This window comes from Magnolia sinica, chromosome 11, assembly GCF_029962835.1.
Source record: "Magnolia sinica isolate HGM2019 chromosome 11, MsV1, whole genome shotgun sequence".
In the NCBI taxonomy this organism is placed as follows: Eukaryota; Viridiplantae; Streptophyta; class Magnoliopsida; order Magnoliales; family Magnoliaceae; genus Magnolia; species Magnolia sinica.
This window is the reverse complement of record NC_080583.1, coordinates 16,920,718-16,934,973: the sequence shown is the minus strand read 5'-3', so window position 1 is coordinate 16,934,973 and position 14,256 is coordinate 16,920,718. Positions and strand designations below refer to the sequence as shown.

The following is a 14,256-nucleotide window of genomic DNA, read 5'->3' as shown; positions in this document are numbered from 1 at the left end:
AGATATGTCGCCTTCAAGAATGTTGAAAGAATTGAAAAGCCTGCAAGGAAAACTGGCATATCTTCACCATTTTATTTCAAATCTGGCAAGGAGATGTCAGTCATTTTCTCATTTGATAAAGAAAGGAACAAAGTTCGTATGGGACAAAGCCTGTCAAAATGTGTTTGATTTAATAAAAGAATTGCTGAAACAGCCTCCAGTATTAGCAGCCCCTTATGAAGGGTAAGCTGCTTATCTTATACATCTCTGCAGCTGAGAATTCATTAGGAGCCTTATTAGCATAGGTGAATGAATGTGGGAAAGAAACAACACTTTATTATCTGAGCAAAACTCTGATAGGCGCAGAACGCAATTATTCCCCGATCGAGAAAGAATGCTTGACACTGATATTTGCAGTACAGAAGTTGAGACATTATTGCCTCTCCCATAAAATAATTTTAATCTCAAGGGCAGATCCGATAAAGTTCCTAATGACAAGGTCGATGTTATCGGGAAGATTGGCCAAATGGATGTTGTTACTTTCAGAGTATACGATAACCTATGAGCCGGAAAAAGTAGTTAAGGGTCAAGCAGTGGCAGATTTCTTAGTAGTGCATCCCATAATAGAAAGTGAAACCATCTGTGATGATTTTCTCGATGAGCAAGTTATGTTGATTGAGTTGTAAAACCCGTGGCAAATGTATTTTGATAGCGCTTCTTGAGTATCAAGAGCGGGCACAGGAGTAATATTCATTACTCCTCAGGGTGACTTGTTACCTTATTCCTTCACGTTGGGTACTGCATGCAGAAATAATGAAGTCGAATATAAAGCTCTCATCATTGGAATGGAAATAACTTAGAAAATGAAGATAAAAACACTGTAAATTTTTGGAGGTTCTAAGTTGATTATAAATCAACTGACGACTGAGTTTGAAATAAGAAAACAAGAGCTCTTGCTGTATTGTCGAAGAGCATAGCAGTTACTGGAGCAATTCTGTCATGTCAAAATCAAACATGTACCACGATGTAAAAATGTGAGGGCAGATGCTTTAGCTAGCCTGGCAGCAGCCCTGTCCTGTCCCCTTCAGGTAACCATAAAGGAGAGAAGGTTCTTACCCTCTTCAGAAGTTATCAATGAAGTTGTTGAAGCACACCTTATGTCATGTTTGGAAGTGATATCTGATGATTAGCGTCAGCCTTTCGTAGATTACCTCAAATACGATATATTGCCAGAAGATCCAACACAAAGACAGCAAATCAAGCAGAGAGCGAGCAGGTTCATCATATGTAACGAAGTGTTGTACAAAAAATCTTATAATAAAATGCTGCTGTATTGTTTGGATAAATAAGAAGCAAATCAAATGTTACGAGAAGCTCACTCTGGGGAGTGCGGAGCACATCAAGCTGGCCGAAATTTGTTCCACCGAGTACATCAAATAGGGTATTACTGGCCTACAATGTTCAAAGTGCAATAGATTATGTCAAGTGATGCCACGAGTGTCAAATTCATGGAGATGTCATACATTTGCCCCCTAAAGATCTCCATCAGACAGTTACTTCTTGGCCTTTCTCTACTTAGGGGCTCGATGTTATCGGTCCTATAAATCCACCTTCATCCAAAGGAAAGCAATACATCATGGTGGCAACAGACTATTTCTCTAAGTAGATAGAAGCGATCGCATTGTGCAATGTTAAAGAAAAGGATGTCGTCAATTTCATCCAGCATGCAATAATATATCGCCACATCATCTCGAAGAAAATCGTTACCGACAATGGTACCCCTTTTAAGAATAGAGGCATGGAAAAGTTGTGTCAGAAGTTCAGTATTCACTACTCGTTTTCAACACCTTACTATCCACTGGCCAATAGATTAACAGAGGCATTTAACAAGACGATTGTGAAGATACTGAAGAAGACATTGACTGAAAATAAGCATGATTGGGATGAAAATTTACAAGAAGTATTGTGGGCTTACAGAACTACCCACCGAATGGCAACAAGAGTAACACCATATTCACTGGTTTATGGCATAGAAGCTGTCATCCCAATTAAAACACAAGTTACGTCACTCAGAGTGGCAGTGAATCAGTCAATTACAGATAATGAAAATGTAAAAATAAAAGTGGAAGAACTGGACCTACTTGATGAAAAATGACTGGCAACTCAGCAACAGTTACAGTTATACCAAGCAAGAATATCGGCCGCTTTTGATAAAAGGGTCAAGTATCGATCTTTCAAAAAAGGTGACTTGGTACAGATGTTGAAAAGACCGATAGTGGTTACCCACAAGACAGGGGGCAAGTTTGAGTCCAAATGGGATGGGCCATACATACTAACGGAAGTATATTCCAATGGAGCGTACAGAATTGTGGATCAAGATGGACGGGGTATCAATATACTAGTCAATGCTTGCTTCATCAAAAAAGTATCGTCCCTGAAGATAATTGCAGTTTTGATCCAGAAGATTATCAGGATAATACTTCTATATCAAAAAGGGGCAAGAATAAGTGAAGTCATGTATTCTTCTTCGTATAAATGAATAAAGGATGAATTTCAAGCATATCAAAACTATATAACAATGATTATTGTCAAAATTACTGCCAGGTGTTGATGATGAATTAGAAAGCAACTATCATTGTCGTTATCACACAAGCCTTGCTGGAATTATTATCATCAACAAGCCGATATATTATTATGAACATGACATGAATATCGTCAAGACATTATCGGCAGCGATGGCAGCTTATCATTTAAGGCAGCCTAGCCAAGCCCTATACGGCCAACTATGCATAAGATCTATATTTTATTTGGGTAGTAGTGTGGAGCCAGTGGCCCTAAAAAGACTATATAAGCCACATCACATGCATACCCATGCGGGCAGCGGACAGAGCCAGTGACTAAAAGTCCTGAGAGGCTAAAAAGTCATCAACGGCTAGTCACGCGTGAGACCAATGTTGTCTGTATAGTTTTCCGACAGTGTCATGGGGAAGGATGAAACCGCCCTCTCGTGAATGGGTCTGACCTTGTAGACAAAGAAAAAGTGAGCTGTAGTGTGCGCTCTTTGGCCATTGTCCATAGATAGGCAAACCATGCGTAAGACCCCCTAGATTCCTGGCTTGATTTCAATAGTAACTCACGAGGACAAGACTTCTATAAAAATACCCTCTCATTGATGGAGATACAGCCTTGGATTTGGTACCCTAAGGTAGCCTTGTGCACCTAGTGAACTCTAGAGAGTTACTGCAGCCAACCCTGTGCGTAAACCCCACCGAGTTCATGGCCCCGGTAGCTTCACTGGGCCCCTCTGATGGATCGTAGTTTGTGAACTCCCCGGCTGTGATAAGTTCATCGAACTCATAAGAGTTACAGAGATCATTCACGTGAGACCCAATTTCAACTATGCATAAGTCTAAAACACTGTGTTACTCCTCTACTCAAGAGCTTAAACTGTGTGGCTATCTAACTAAATTGAAACTTAGTTCCGCCTACCAAAACAAAAATCATATAGGAAACCCCACACTGACAATTATGATAGACTGTTGTTTTTATCTCAGGTCTCCATTAAATATCATGTTAAACAATCGCATAAATAAACATACTTGAAATAAATTATGATTTGGAAAACATATGAGGATACAAATTATCTCAAAATGTCACGATGCCTTCATTAATATGTGCTGAAAGTCAAAAAGAAGTTACATATGATAAAAAAGGGGATGAACAAAATAAATTTTTCATAGTTCATCTGTAACCCCCAATGCTCCCAAACATTTCTGCAAATCTTCCTTCAACCGAACTTGAGTTGTGATATGTTGTGATCTTGCTTCAAGAATAATCTTTGTTTGATCTGGAATGTCGGCTAACTCTTTCTCTAAAGATGTAACTATCTCTTCATTCTTGATTAATTCAGATCATTCAGAATCGGCAGCTTGAATACTGATTCACACCTGCTCCTGGATCTCCTTCATAGTTGACTCTTCTCCATGATCTTTCAATTCCCATTGCAAGGTTTGCTCCTTCAAGAGAGCAATTTGATTTTGAATGATTAGCCTGTTTTCAGTACATGCTTTTAACTGTTCCTGAAGAGTTGACTGCTCTTGGTTGAATTTAGAAATGATAGAAGTGATAAGGGAAACCTTTTCTTTGGAAGAAGCTAGCTGCCTTCCATATTCTAATATCTCCAGAGCTATGGTGATATTTTCTGTCGATTTCAAAGAAGTTATTGAATCACGAAACTTGAGAAGAGAACCACATAGGATAGAAATATTAATCTTTGCCATCTTTGCAGTGTTGTCTAAGATTTCAATAGCAACATCTAAATCTAACCATTGATCGGGATCCTTAAATATGTGAACAATTGCTGATACAAAATTCCGCAACAAAATCAACTTATGTGCAGGAACCTTCTTGAAAGATAATAGGTTAGAAACAGTGGCTACAAAATTGGAGTTAGTGGTACAGCTGCGAGGAAGAGTTCCGGTAAGATTTTTTTTTTTAAAAAAAGGAGAAATTATAATATTGATAATAAGGGTAAGGGATATGGAAATACCAACAGAACAAATAATAGACATACTTTCTACAACACCATGAACAGCAGGGAGTCGACTTTCCTTAACAGAAGAAGGGCCAGCTCCCAGCATATCAGCAAATGAGGGTGATCTAGCCTCAGTGCTAGAATCAATAGTTGCAGGAGTGGCTAAGTTTGTCAGTTCTGTTGGAAAAATGATCTCGCAAGCCACTACCCTTGGCATGACTAAGGGAGCCAAAGGAGTTTCTGAAGGAACTGGCTGTGTTACTGGAGGAACATCTTTGGCAAGAATGTCACTTGCTTTGTTACCCATAACTAAAATAATGACAAAGAAAATAACAATGAGAAGATAACGATAATAAATATAATTCTAAATGAAGATTGAATGATTTCAGAAAATATCTTACCTGTAGAATATCCATATTCCCCATAGTCTAATGGTTCCGCTTCATCTTCCATTGTTGTTAGAGTCATTGCAGGAACATGTGCTTCATGTTGGATATTAGTGTAAGCCCCGTATCCTAGACCATACCGTTTCATAGACTTTCGCGGTCTTCCCGATCGAATTCCGGCAACCTTCGACCCTTATCCGATGTTTGAGCGCGACCCTGAGATGCACGCCGTCAACCCGAGTCGATTTGACCCAGGATTTATACCATAGCGACCGCACTGTCGCCGCGGTTCGATGCCGCGACTCGTGCGCCAAGGCGATACCTTGGTTAGGAGATGTGGGCCAGCGTTCGGTGCGAGAAAAACGTCGCGCATGCGAATTTCGAGAGAATCTCTACGAGATGTCACATCAATCAATCAACCCATTAATCTCATCATGTCAAGTATACATCACCTTTCACCTATTCCCAAGCAACCACAAGAGTCAAAAAGTTCTTACAAGCTCATACCTTTCTTACACCAAAAACCTCCAAAAGTCAAAAATCTCTTGCACACCCATCACTCACTACATCAATCACTCCATCACCCATCACTCTCTCTCCCTTTACAAGTCTCTATCTCTCATTTTCAAACTCATTCCCAAGCAAGAGAGAAAACACCATACGTCTAAGCCTTTCCAAGCATTCCCAAGCAACAAGTGTGGCCCACCTTCCCACCATCTCATCTCCCATCTTAACCATCCAAACCTCAGCTCCTCCGTTGGAATCGAAGCTAAGGAACTAAGGAAGCCAAGGGAGCAAGAAGATCAAGCAGTGGGTGCTTTGATAGAGTAATTTTAATATTTTTAAAGATGGGCCAAGTGAGGCCAATCGACCAATGGTTTGGATCTCACTTGGGACCTTAAGATATGGCCGATGATGCACTTTGATCATTATGATCATTCCATGATGGGGCCATTCTCCATGGACCCCATTATGATGTTTATTTTCTTGTATACCTAGGGTCATCTAGACCGTCTATTTTAGTGGAGAAGGGATTCCACAGTTGGATTTTGATTTAATGGGCCCATGTGTAATGGGACCCACTTGATGTATGATTTAGCGCAAGGGAGGGCCCATAGTGTCGGGGTCCCTCCATCACGTGTGTCCCACTCTCTATCCCTCTCTTTCCCTCTCTATTTCATTTTCTTTTATGAGACCATGATATGGTTGTGTGGCCCACTTGAATAGACCCCATCATGAAGCATGTATTTGATCCAAGCCATTTGTAGGTGGGGCCCACTTTTCATATATGTTGTGACCCAACCATCCATCATTTGGTGGCCCACCTAAATAGGGCCCACCTTAAAGGACGTGCTATGCTACACTGTCCAGCGTCTAGGGACGCTGGACGTGTAAGGGAAATAAAAATATTAGCTTGATTCACAAGCTTTTTGGGTGGACCACTTGTTCAGGCCCCACCTTGATGAATGTTGTTAATCCAAGCTGTCCAATCTTTTTCCCAGACCATTTTAGGCGTTGAGCCAAAAAATGGAGCCAATCCGAGGTTTTGGCGGACCATAGCATAGCAAACAGTGTGTCTACCATTAAAATCTACCCTGAAGTTTTGATGTGCCAAAAATATATTGAATATTGGACTCGTTGGATCTGTCTTGAGCAGTAAAGACCGATGGCTGGGATGGATTTACATGATGCGGGCCGCACACCCAAAAAACCACAAGAAAACGCGATTTAAAAAAAAATTAGTAGCAGCAGGCGCTGCTGCTATGTTAGAAGGCAGTAGATGCCGCCTGGACACAGCGGACGGGCGAACAGGCGGACCGCAACAACCCACGGTCCCTGCCGTGGGCCCCATCATGATGTGTATTGGAAATCCATACCGTTCATTGGGTGGGCCACTCCCTGAAGTGGGCCCACTCCAAAAATCAGCTTAGTCTAGTGCTCTGGTGGCTCACATCATAGAAAATAGTAGGATTAAACGTCTACCCTTGGAACCCTTTACTGGGCCATGGAAGTTTTGGATCCAGCTGAGATTTGTTCTTCCTATTCATTTGGGTCCGTGGGACCTTAACAACGGATTAGATGGTATGTAAACATTATGGTGGGCCCCAAGTGGAGCCCACAGTGATGTAGGTGTTTTACTCCCATCGTCCAGGTGGGCGGTGGAGCCCACTATGATTTGTGTTCTATCCCCACCGTCCAGAGGACGATGGGTGTGTGCGTGTGCGTGTGAGTGTGGGCGTGTGTGTGAGTGTGTGTGTGTATATATATAATATTATATTATATATAATATTATATATACTATATATAAATTATATATTATATTATATATAATATTCTGGGTAGTGGGCCTTCATGCGGACCCCCCTATCATGATGCATGAGTTTCATCCAAACCGTCCAACCATTTTGGAGATTTGTATAAGGCCATTAGTTGAGGCCATCCTAATATATTTGTGGCCCGTGGTTGAGGCCTACTTTGATATATATATATATATATATATATATATATATATATATATATATATATATATATATATATATATATATATAAGGCCCATGGGTTATGGCCCATTGCAATGTACATAAGGCCCACTGGTGCGGCCCATTGATGTGGCCCACTTGATGAATATAAGGCCTATATGATATGGCCCATTTGATGGATTTAAGGCCCAATGGGGTGTACCTAAGGTCCATTGCAATGTGTGATCCCAACATAGTTTATGTGATGATGTTTACGACGGACTATGCCTTGGGAGCAATGATGGTTTGACGTCCACATTGCAAGTATAATGTTGGTTAAATATCCACATTACAACTCTCCCTAGGGCCCATTGTTTGGCACGTACTTGTTGTGTGTAGGCCGTCTAGGCCATCTGCGTCATAAGGATAGTGCATTACTTTATAGCATGTTTAGTATAGTTCCATAATTCATGATCATATGCATCATATGTATGCTTGATATGAGAAGTGACTAATCATAACATATGCCTTCAGGCAGATTGTTTATGGGCTCCCGGATAGGCGATGCTGCCCTACATGAACGCATGATACGCGTAGGACTGCTGCATAACTGGATAGTGTGATTCATGCATTCGCATTGTGTGATATAGTACTGTATGCCCTAGTGACATCAGGGCCGTAGCCTCCACAGGCGTATCGTGGTTAGCAGGATTGGATACCAAAAATCTTGTTCTACATGGAGAGCTATAGATATCCCTAGGTGAAAGTCCCTAAACCCTTATTGTATCAGGAGGTTGCTCCAACGTCTAGACCGAGTGGGTGCATGAGCACCAAATGCCGATTACCAGACGGTTGCGCTTTTCACTGTGTCGTGGTCGGTTAGAAGGGGGTGCGGCCTTACTCGCCCGAGAGGAGGGAGCAAAGCTACGCTGAGTCTGACCAGCTGGAGGAATGGGTCTGCTATCGACGAGCCGAGCCCGATATTGGCAGGCGGATAGTGAGGTCTTTTCCACTCACCTTATTACGCGCGATGGGGTGGCAATCTGGATTGGAGTGTACTAGACCCCGGTGATATTCCAGAGTTAAGCTATATTGAAATGTGGACTTAGATGAGAATTCGTATGCTTGAGCTTGCATCTCGCATCGCATGGCCTTGGTATGACCGACATCATTCATGCCTTGCACCGTATAGCCTTGGTACGGCTACTAACATTCATGGATTCATCAGCATATTCCGCATTACTCTGATACCGCATAACTACTACCTTGTGCATACACTTACACCACCCTCTAAGCTTTCCATAAGCTTATGCATGACCGTTGCATGCAGGTGACGTTGGAGCACAGCAGCGCTGAGGCAGGAGCGCTTTGCAGATCATCTTGGAGTTTTTTGTTCATTATCATTGTATTTCCTTTTATGCTCATTGTACTTATAAAGTTTTTGATCATAGTGGAAATGTGATGGAGTTTTTGGTTGTTGTTTGTGGGTTATGCCTTTGGCTATGCTTATTACAAATTAAACTGATGTTGAAAAATCCTCCTCGTAGCATCCCAGGATCAGGACCTGGCGAATGGGCGCTGGGAGCCGAGAATGGGGTTTTACGGAGGCTGTTGGCACCGAATTCGGTGATCAAGAATTTTGTGAGCTCGATTTCCGAGTTTGGGGCATGATAATTAGTATTCATATCTTCAGGGGCTGAGGAAGGAAGTTCTCTACCAGTAGAAGTGCCTTCAACAGCAGTTTCATCCTCATCATCGTCTATATTCACCTCGCCCTCTTCATAAGCATCATCTTCATCAGTCCCTTCATTCTCTCCTTTCATATCAGATTCCAAGAAATAATCGCTACCAGATAATGAGGACGAAGTTTTTTCCTCCAACTCTTCGTCTACCTCTTCAAGTATTATCTGTTTTCCTTTTGAAGGAGAAACGGTATCATTCTCTAAGCGGCTACCTGTGCTAGATGGCATTGGAGAAGTTGAGGGGGCAGGCCTTTCTTGATGAGTAGATGGCAAAGCTTGTAAGCACGTCCGAGACCTGGTCATAGGAGAGGATGAGCTAGGAGGAGTAGATTGTGTAGAAGGAGCTAGTTCATCTCGAACTGCAGCAATATCTGCTGGAATAGGGGAAGATGTTCTTTCAACATCATCAATAACCCTGTTAGTGAAGTTGCGAGGAACTTTTTTGAACTCCATAATAACTCCATGTGCGATCTAACCTTCCAAGGTATTGGTAGCCTTCCTTTCATGGATTGGCTCTTCTAAGGATATTTGTCTGCAAATCTGACCGTGAAAGGGTGGCGACTCTTCTCCAGTATATAACTAATTCCATATTCAAGCTTCCAACCTTTCAGCTTGGGTGCACAAATCCAAATGGGTTCAGTTACTAACAAGCATTTATTGACCAAATATGACTGATGAACCCACCATCGTGTTTAGCCATATGAAGTCTGGACTATGCGATTACAGCCAGGGATAATGAAGGTAGAATCGACATGGCCACCTAGCAATTGTTTCCGTATCATGGCCCAATTATATGGGCCAGTGCCATAGCAACACATTTTTCTGTTGACTAATCCGCAATCTTTTGAAATGGCCTGGTCAAAGCCGAACTGACAAGCAAAGCGACTAGGATAGTAGGGCTCTCTCTAAAACTTTGTCCCTTCCCATAGTGGCAAGCTACAAGATCGAATGGAGATGAAAAATGCCCTTTCTCTTAGGGAGAGTGCTCCAGTATCTACCATATCAGTGTCTTCTATATAGTGATAGAGGTGGAACTGAAAGAAGTAAATTTTGTCAGTAGGCAAAATCTTGTTAACTACCCAATTGTACGACCTTTTTACCATAGGTCTCTTCTGAAAAAATCAGAGTGGAAGATGCGAGGGATGAACGTATGCCTTCTCTGGAGCTTCAAAAGTCCAAGGAAAGTAAACTCCCACCTAGCCAGTGATATAATGCCATGGAGTATATGTCGAAGAAGCCCCAACGGCAGGACTTTTTACATGAGTGGCTATTTTTCAAAGAGCTCTATAAATAGAACATAAGACTGGGGGTGCAAGAGAATGCTTGTGGCCTTATGTCATGGCGCCGACAACAACGAAGACCGTAGGGTGAATAGCGTCTGCCCATTTCGAACTGGGAAGCACCACCACACTTAACCAGTAAACCAAGAAGGCCGTGAGCTCCCCATAAGATTGTATTCTGCTCGCTCTTTGATATTGGTATGAAGGCTTATCAACTTTGAAGAGTGACAGCCACGAAATCTGCAAGAGGAACAAAAGTGATAGGTAAGAAAAAGCACAAGTAAGAAAACAGTTGATTTATGAACTTGAAAATTACTTGAAAGCCCTGATGAAGTGTGTAAGCCACTGCAGAGGGGAGATCTTATGGATAGTTGGAAATTTTGACATTTCCTTGAAAAGCTTTATTGTGGTTTTCGAAATCGAAGCCCTTCGTTCAAGCGAAGAAGTGAACGCCAACTCCTCGTTGGTTGGAACGAATTCATTATAGAACTTTCCTATTAACAGGAGACCAGCAGTTCAATGGAGGTCCTAGAGCGTGACGCTCATCTCTCCTGCTGGAAGATGGAAAGAGTTGGTGGTAGGGGACCAGTAATCAAGAAAACCTTTCATCACGGAGGGTTCTTTGTAGAAGTCACTATAGGAAATTTCTCTTTTACCGACAACATAATTCGTCATTATTTTATCTTTTTTCATCGGTAATGATTATTATCGACGAAATCTGTCGTCGGAAAGATCGTCACAATAAGACCGTGGCTAAAGGCCTTTATTGATGAAATATGACTTCGTCGACAATGATAAAACAAATATCGACGACTAAAATCGTCGGCAAAACATGTTACTTTTGGTAGGAAAAAATAATATATTCGTCGTTAAACACAGCTTATACCGACGAATATCTTCATCAGTAAAATAGTGGATTAACGACATTACCGATGACTGCGTGCGTCAGTAAAGGCCCGCTATTACCGACGAAATAATTCATCAGTATATCTCATATATAGATCGTTAATATAAATTTTAGTATTAATATGTACCTATGAAATATTTCATCAGTATAAGTTTTTGACTTACTATTACCAATGAAATTTTCATCGGTAATAATCTCTTTCATCCTGCTTTCATTTATTTTCAAAATTCAGGAAATAATTCCTGATATACACCTGTAAATACACCTGTTACAATACATTTTTATCATATTTACATTCACATCCATCCAAACACAAACTATATCCATCCAAACACAAACCAGATCCATCCATACACAAACAATCCTATCCACATCCACATATATACAACTCACATTCATCCACACACAAATACATATAAGTTTAACATTCGTATATAAAATAAATCATAAAAAAAAATTCATGAAGATGAAGGCGGAGGTGGAGGGGCATAGGTGGCAAAGCGTACAGTAAGAGCCTGAAACATCTCCTACATCCGTCACTCATGCTCCACCCGCATCTCCTCGCTCCTCCTCTCCTGCTTCTCCCGTCGCCTCTACTCCTCTCTCCGCCTCTGCTTCTCTTTCTCCCTACGCTTCTGCTCCTCCTCCCTACGCCTATGCTCCTCCTCCCTTTACCTCTCCAACTGCTCTCTGATGTCATCGACGACAACCTATAGCTGTGGAACCTCTCTCTCTCTCTCTGCCATATCAGCTCGATGTAGGGTGCTCTCCCCAGCGACGGATCAGTTGGAGGCAGCTCTAGCGGGTACCATGAGCTTGGCACCATGGCCAAGCCCACGTACATATCTAGAACAGGTGCCAAGCACATCGCTCAAGATATCTGCCTCACTCCGCTAACTACTATCGGGAGTGGGTTGACTACGTATAGTTTCCATCGCTGCCTGTAATGAAAATACATAAATTTTCATAACGAATGACATTATTATAATTTAATGCAATTAAATTTTACAATGTAAGAATTTTTATCTAATTCTCGCTGACTCTAGGATGAACCCAAGATCCCCTCACCTGCCGACGATGAGTCCCTCTAGAGAGGTCTACTAGTCCAGGCTCCTGGCCGGTGACAGAATCTCGCTACACAATTGAAAGGTCAATAGACTTAATATAAATGAATGGAAAGAATATATCAACTTAATAATCACCAGTAATTTCTTACCATGTTGTAACAATGTCGTACAAATGACTTTGAACCAGTTACGTGGTTCACTTATAACTTTTCCCTATTCGCAGAATTTATTCTGCTCCTCTTCTAAACATATTATTCATAATACATTGTTATTAATTGTAAAGTTAATTGTTAACTTAAGATATTGTAAATATGTAAATATTACCTAAAAAGCCTCAGACGAAAATCTCTCGCAGAGTATCCACCAGTCGTCTATAGTCACGTGCGGCGATGCAGATAGTACGGCCTCATCGTGGGTCCTGCACCGCTTGTACTACTGGTGTAACTCTCCGCGGTACCCCTTATTGCTCCCTGACTATGTCGTCAACGGTATGGGAAATGTAAAGAACACTCAAATCTAAGACAAATTTATTATGTAATTTCATAAATAATAGATTAAGGCAATAAACTTATTAAGAAAATAACTTAACCATAAATGAACTTTCATAAAAGAAAATTTAATTTACTAAAATTTACCTGAAGGCATTGACGAATGAATTGCCGTACATCATCTGTCACGTCTGCCCAACGAGGGGTGGTCGCAGGGATTAGAGATCGGCATAGGACACCGACCTCCAACATAAATAACCTGGCATTGTCCCCAACAGGTCTAAGGCAATCCAGTAGGAACTCTACCGTCACCCTACCCTCACGCGTAAGTTGCTCTAAAACTAACCCACGCGTGGGTCTATGTCCTCGTCGGTCTGTCGACAATGCTATCGCAAAAGAAATATGTAAGTTTAAATATAAACAGAACTCACTAAATAAATATATTTCTAAACTTACATGCAGTGCCCGGTGTGTGCTCAACCAAGGGCTCAAATGCCTATGATGCAGCATGCGACGTCAATGTTGTCTTCGTTGTATCACGGGTGGAAGGGGTAGATCCAGTGCCCGAACGGCCTGATCTCCCTCCTGGTGCCATGACTAAATATGTGCGAACTACAAACTTATAAATTTAAACAATGTCAGTACAAGTATATGAACATCAATATAATAAACACATTAAGCTTTACAGTGCATGTGGAATATATACTAAAACATTACATAAGTAGTGTTGATGGTAAAATGAATTTGTGCTTATGCTTAGAGAGATGATTAAAATATAATTAGACCATTACACTATAATGCAAGCAGAATATAATAAAACCATAAAGATTGTAGTAAAATTTAAAATTTTCATTACACATTGTCATTCTATATTAAATACATGTATTTCATTATAATACGAAACAACTTCGGATTAACTATCCGAAGTACTCCCTGCGTAAGTTACAATATGATGTAGAAGTATATGTCAAGCTGTGTGAAGCACTCGACATTGTTACAACCAACATACCAGTCTCAATAGGAGAAATCTAGTCTCTCGGGACTTTATTCAGATGTGCAAGTGACAAAACCGTATCTTCCATATGAAGTTTCCCGCGGTTATATTCCTCCATCAGGTTCAGAATTTCTTTGAGATTGTATAATCTTTCATTTGAGTCATCGTCGATATATTCCTCCATACACTCATCGACCAGATCGAGTATCTCTTTGGCCCTACCAGAAGAAGATAGGGCCAGAAAGTCCATCCGCAACAGCTGATGAAGTATGTTGTGTGCTTCTACCACGCTTCGGTTTGAGGAGGATATGATCAAAAATTGACTTAACTGCAAATGTGGATTATAAATAAGTCAATTAAAGGAATAAATCATGAATTGTAATTTTTATGTATACATGTAATAATTAAATTATTCGAATT

The 14,256-nt window shown here is 41.0% G+C and overlaps 1 long non-coding RNA gene across 2 annotated transcripts; it reads right to left on the bottom strand.

Annotated features, from left to right (window-relative positions):
• Window positions 1-12,320: 12,320 nt before the first annotated feature.
• LOC131218275 (uncharacterized) lies at window positions 12,321-12,802 on the bottom strand. Of its 2 annotated transcripts, none has more exons than XR_009157597.1 (3): window positions 12,679-12,802; window positions 12,504-12,593; window positions 12,321-12,421 (listed from the first exon to the last, which is right to left on the bottom strand). It is a non-coding gene; the product is annotated as an uncharacterized LOC131218275 (long non-coding RNA). The 2 variants fall into 2 exon arrangements; XR_009157598.1 differs by having other exon boundaries at window positions 12,504-12,596; window positions 12,679-12,800.
• Between the last annotated feature and the right edge of the window lie 1,454 nt (window positions 12,803-14,256).